We start from the raw sequence: 6,000 nt of genomic DNA, 5'->3' as shown, positions 1-6,000 counted from the left end.
GTTTATATTCAGGAGTATTAACAATTTCAAATTAAATGCTGAATACCACTATCTTCCCTGAAGCAGAATTCAGAATGTGCTAGATAAGCTTTTGGTTATCTGATTCTTCTTTCTTTCTTTTTTTAATTTTATTGAGTTATAGTCAATTGATTATTTACAATGTCTCAATTTCCAGTGTAGAGCACAATTTTTCAGTTATACATGAACATACATAGATTCATTGTCACATACTTTTCCATTGTGGGCTACCACAAGATTTTCTATATATTTCCCTGTGCTATACAGTATAATCTTATTTATCTATTCTATATATACCTGTCAGTATCTACAAATTTCAAAATCCCAGTCTGTCCCTTTCCACCTGCTGTCCCCCCTTGGCAACCACAAGTTTGTATTCTATGTCTATGAGTCTGTTTCTGTTTTGTACTTATGTTCATTTGTCCTTTTCTTTTCTTTTTTAGATTTCACATACAAGTGATCTCGTATGGTATTTTTCTTTCTCTCTCTGGCTTATTCCACTTAGAATGACATTCTCCACGGACATCCATGTTGCTGCAAATGGTGTTATGTTGTCATTTTTATGGCTGAATAGTATTCCATTGTATAAGTATACCACATTTTCTTTATCCAGTCATCTGCTGATGGACATTTAGGCTGTCTCCATGTCTGGGCTATTGTAAATAGTGCTGCTATGAACATTGGGGTGCAGGTGTCATTTTGAAGTAGGGCTCCTTCTGGATATATGCCCAGGAGCGGGATCCCTGGGTCATATGGTAAGTCTATTCCTAGTCTTTTGAGGAATCTCCATACTGTTTTCCACAGTGGCTGCACGAAACTGCATTCCCACCAGCAGTGTAGGGTCCCCTTTTCTCCACAGCCTCTCCAGCATTTATCGTTTGTACACTTTTGAATGATGGCCATTCTGATTGGTGTGAGGTGATACCTCATTGTAGTTTTGATTTGCATTTCTCTGATAATTAGTGATATTGAGCATTTTTTCTTCTGCCTATTGATCATTTGTATGTCTTCCTTGGAGAATTGCTTGTTTAGGTCTTTTGCCCATTTTTGGATTGGGTTGTTTTCTTTTTCTAAAGTTGTATGAGCTGTTCATATATTCTGGAGATTAGGCCCTTGTCAGTCTCATGTTTTGCAAATATTTTCTCCCATTCCATAGGTTGTCTTTTTGTTTTGCTTATGGTTTCCTTTGCTGTGTGAAAGCTTGTAAGTTTAATCAGGTCCCATTTGTTTATTTTTGCTTTGTTTTTCTATTGCCTGGGTAGACTGCCCAAGGAGAATATTGCTGAGATTTGTGTTGGAGAATGTTTTGCCTATGTTTTCTTCTAAGAGGTTTATAGTGTCTTGTCTTACGTTTAACCCTTTAAGCTATATTGAGTTTATTTTTGTGTATGGTGTGAGAGAGTGTTCTAACATCATTGATGTTCATACAGCTGTCCAGTTTTCCCAACACCATTTGCTGAAGAGACTGTCTTTACTCCACTGTATGTTTTTGACTCATTTGTCAAAGATTAATTTGTCAAAAGTTTGTGGATTTTTTTCTGGCCTCTCTCTTCTGTTCCATTTATCCATATGTCTGGTTTTGTACCAATGCCATGCTGTTTTGATTACTGTAGCTCTACAACATTGCCTGAAGTCTGGGAGGGTTATTCCTACAGCTTTGTTCTTTTTCTTCAGTATTGCCTTGGCAATTCTGGGTCTTTTGTGATTCCATTTAAATTTTAGGATAATTTATTGTAGTTCTGTGAAAAGTGTCCTGGGTTAATATGGATGGCATTAAAACTGTAGATTGCTTTGTGTAGTATGGCCATCTTAACAATACTAATTCATCCAATCTAAGAACATGGGATATCTTTCCATTTCTTTAAGTCATATTTAATTTCCTTAGTCAGTGTTTTGTACTTCTCCACATATGGCTTTCACTTCCTGGGTCAGATTTATTGCTAAGTATTTTATTTTTTTGGATGCAATTTTAAAAGGGATTGTTTCCTTCCTTTCCTTTTCTGATATGTCATTGTTAGTGTAAAGAAATGTCACTGATTTCTGTATGTTACCCTTGTATCCTGCTACTTTGCTGAATTCTTTTATCAGCTCTAATAGTTTTTGTGTGGAGCCTTGAGGATTTTCTCTATATAGTATCATGTCATCTGCATATAATGACAATTTTACCCATCTCTTCCAATTTGGATCCCGTTCATTCCTTTTTTTGTTGTTGTTGTTGTTCTTGATGTTGTTGTTGTTGTCATCTAATGCTATGACTAAGACTTCCACTGCTTACTATGTTGAGTAGAAGTGGTGAGAGAGGCCATCCTTGTCTTGTTCCAGATTTTAGAGGAAAGGCTTTCAGCTTTTCACTGAAGAGTATCATGCTGGCTGTAGGTTTCTCATAAACAGCTTGTATTATGTTGAGATATGTTCCCTCTGTACCCACTTTGGTTAGATTTTTTATCATAAATGGGTGTTCAATTTTATCAAATGGTTTTTCTGCACCTACTGAGATGACCATGTGATTTTTGTCCTTTCTCTGTGGTGTATCACATTGATTGATTCATGTATGTTGAAATATCCATGTGTCCCGGGGATGCACCCAACTTGATCGTGGTGTATGACCTTTTTTATGTGTTGTTGGATTCTGTTTGCTAATGTTTCATTGAGGATTTCTGCATCTATGCAAATCAACAATACTGCCCTATAGCTTTCTTTCTACTTGGTGTCTTGGTCTGGCTTTGGTATCAGGGTGATGGTGGCTTCATAGAATGAGTTTGGAAGCATTTTCTCCTTTTCAATCTTTTGGAAGCATTTGAGAAGGATTGGAATGAGCTCTTCTTGGTATGTTTGGTAAAATTGCCCAGTGAAGCCGTCTGGTCCTGGACTTTTATTTGCAGGGAGGTTTTTTTTTATTGTTGATTCTATTTCACTTCTAGTGATCGGTGTGTTCAAATGATCTATATCTTCTTGGTTCAGTTCTGGTGGACTGTTTGTTTCTAGAAACTTGTCCATTTCTTCTAAGTTGTCCAGTTTTTTTTTTCTTTATTGCCATACAGGTGTTCATCTGGGATCCTTCTGGCTACACAAGGACTGTGTCAGGCAGATGGGCAGGAAGAATGATGAGAACATTGCTTCAAGGCTTATTGCCAGGCCGCTAAGTCCTGAGTCAGCTAAGCAGAAGAGGAGAAATGAGGCTCCAACTCCTGGAGGTGTGTGGACAACTTGGGGGAGGCTGACTTGGGTCCTTGGACAGAAGGGAGCAGTTTCAGGTGGGGTTGGGAGCTAGGAAGGTGGGGAGTGAGTTGGGCCCCTTCAGACAGGGGAGAGCAGGGCCATGAGGGCAGGTGAGGAAGGTGCTAGGAGTCAATTCTAGGAGCAGAGGTCTGAGGACTGCCTGCCTGAACCCCAGCTCTCAGCCTGGCCTCGGGCCTCCGCTGTCTGTTCCCATGCCGTCTCCTAGACCCCTTGCTTTCAAGAGCCCTCTGTGCTGCAGGGTGGAGCCCTCTTCCTCACGGGCCGGGTCACGCACTCCAGTCCAGCTCAGTGGTCCTGCACCCTGGGAAGTTCCCTCTACCTCCACAGCAAGTTGTTCCTACCTTTGCTAAACACCAGGGGTAATGTTTCTTTACTGTGAGAAAGCTGTCACTCCTCTGCACTGTAGTCACCTGGCAAAATGTCCAACTTCCTGTTATGGGCTGAATTGTGTCCCCCCAAATTCATATTCTGAAGTCCTAACCCCCAGTACTTCAGAATGTGACTTTATTTGGAGTAGGTAAACTGAGTTAAAATGAGGTCGCTTGGGTGGGCCCTAATCCATTATGACTGGTGTCCTTATAAAAGGGGGAAATTTGGACACAGAAATACACAGAGGGAAAATGACGTGAGGACACAGGGAGACGATGACCTATAAGCCAAGCAGAGAGGCCTCATGGGGAATCATCCCTGCCTGCACCCTAATCTCGGACTTCTGTGCTCCATCTGGAACTATGAGATGGTAAATTCCTGTTGTTTAAGCCACATTGCCTGTGGTATTTGTTGTAGCGGCTGGAGCTGACTGATACACTTCCTCTGAAAACCTGTGCACTCCCATGGCAGGGGTGGAGTCTGCAAATGAACACATCCTTCTCCCTCCCCAGCTGGACTCCTTCAGTGTCCTCACCCCTGTCTTCCTCCTGGGACAGTCTCTCTGCCAGGTCCTGTTTCTTTGTCCAGGGAGCCAGACAACAGACCTCAAGGGAAGGGGTGAGTGCTGAGGATAGGGGGGGCAGCAGGGCCCAAAGACAGGAGCAGGATGAGTCTTTCATTTGTTTTTATTTGACTTTTCAGGCTTGGTTTGGGGAGTGGCAGCTGTTGGACTGGAAAGCCAAGAAGGAACCTCTGAAAGCTGATGGGGCTGGGGGAGGGGAGGGGTGGAAAATTCCAGCAAGGAGACTGGGGTCTGAGACACAGGGAAGGAGCAGAGGGGCTTGGCAGGTCACCACAGGGCCTGCCGTGGGGCCTGGAGCAGAAACAGCAGCAGGGGCCAAGGCTGTGGGGGCACAAAGCCTGTGCCAGGCCCCGGCGAGCCAGCAGCTTGCAGAGGCTGGTGTGGAAACTGGGTCTGAGGAGGCGCAGACATGGCATCACGGAGCGGTGTGAGCCTCTGGATCTCATCCATCCAGTCAATGAAGTAGGAGACATTGGTGAAGACGCTGGGGTAGATGGGATGTCGGCAGTCCAAGCCCCAGCTGGCCAGCCCCACCAGAACCCAGGCATCGGTGAGGTTGCAGACAAGGGGTCCCCCAGAATCACCCTAGGAAAGAGAGGGGAGTCAGTGTGGGCGGCTGGGCCAGCGCTGAGAAGACCAGGGAGCAAGGCCGGGCTCATGAGTGTCTAGCATCCAGACTCACTCAGGTGGACCTCTTTGAAAGTCCAAACACCAGTTTCCCCCTGCAGCTACAGTCATGCAGGCAGGCGCTGGCATCACACTTCAGGAAGCTCTGACTGACCCCCAGGATGGCTGTGGATTGAAATCTACAACACATGGACACTTGTGCCCAGGGAGGCCCCGGTGGTCCAGGAGAAGGCACTGTCCAGGCCAAGAAGGGACAGCTGCCCCAACAGGGCCCAGGAGGACTGGTCTGTGAGTGGAGCCTGGTCAGGCCAAGCTGCTTCAGACCTCAGTTCTTGCAAAACCCTGAGCTGCAGCAGCACATCCCCACCTGGGTCCTCCCCCTTTTTCATTCATTTAGGCCTTTGGTTTTCTCTCAACCCCTTGGATGAGCATCCTCAGAAAATGTTCATACCCAGGCCTGGCAGGGGAAGCCTGCATTGCTCAGGGAGCGGGAGGGGGTCCCCAGAAAGCTGCTGGGAATCACTGGAGTCCTGAAATACTGTCAGGGCAGGACCATCTGATTGAAAATCCTCTCACTTCGTCAGCCAAAGGGAGGGTCTCATCCTTGGGCGTGGGGGGAGTGGAGCGGGGCCACAGCCATGCCTGCCGCTCTTCCGCTCACCTGTCCACACGCACGTCAAGCATCCAGGGCAGCCTCCGCCCTCGGGCACAGGGGTGAAATGACACTGCTCCTCCCCCATGGTGTTTTGTCGATAAGCCAGCTAGCCTGCCGTGGTCAGATGTGATGTGTGGAAACAAGCCATGAAAAGAACAGGACAGGAAGGGTGGAGGCACAAAGGCTTCCTGAGCTGAGACTCTAAACAGGAAACAACCTAACCTTCTGATGCAGGAGCAGAGGGAGCGGTAAGTGCAGGCGAGGAGAAGAGGGATGGGCCAGATGCAAGACGCGGGCAGCGGGCTGTGGGGCTGGGAGGGCGAATGAGCTCTAGTCTGACTGCTCGCTTCGATGTTCTCGGTGAAATAAGCAGCAAGACCTCTAGCTGAGAGGGAGGGTGGGGGAAGCGGTGGCTTGAAGGAGAGAGAGGGGTACGTGGTGTGGCCAGCCAAAAATAACCCTCAGAGATGCCCATCCTCATCCCTGGAACCTGTGGTTATGTCACCTT

At 46.2% G+C, this 6,000-nt stretch overlaps 1 protein-coding gene across 1 annotated transcript in view; it reads right to left on the bottom strand.

Moving 5' to 3' along the window:
- Positions 1 to 4,658: 4,658 nt before the first annotated feature.
- The window catches only part of LOC141575137 (uncharacterized), a 60,948-nt gene continuing 59,606 nt past the window's right edge, over positions 4,659 to 6,000 (bottom strand). The window contains exon 9 of the transcript XR_012502493.1: positions 4,659 to 4,795. The gene's annotated coding sequence lies outside the window, so the exon portion shown is untranslated. The remainder of the gene's footprint in view (positions 4,796 to 6,000) is intronic.

The sequence above is a fragment of the Camelus bactrianus genome, chromosome 26 (assembly GCF_048773025.1).
Source record: "Camelus bactrianus isolate YW-2024 breed Bactrian camel chromosome 26, ASM4877302v1, whole genome shotgun sequence".
In the NCBI taxonomy this organism is placed as follows: Eukaryota; Metazoa; Chordata; class Mammalia; order Artiodactyla; family Camelidae; genus Camelus; species Camelus bactrianus.
The sequence above is the reverse complement of the archived record's forward strand: the minus strand, read 5'-3'. Positions and strand labels throughout refer to the sequence as shown.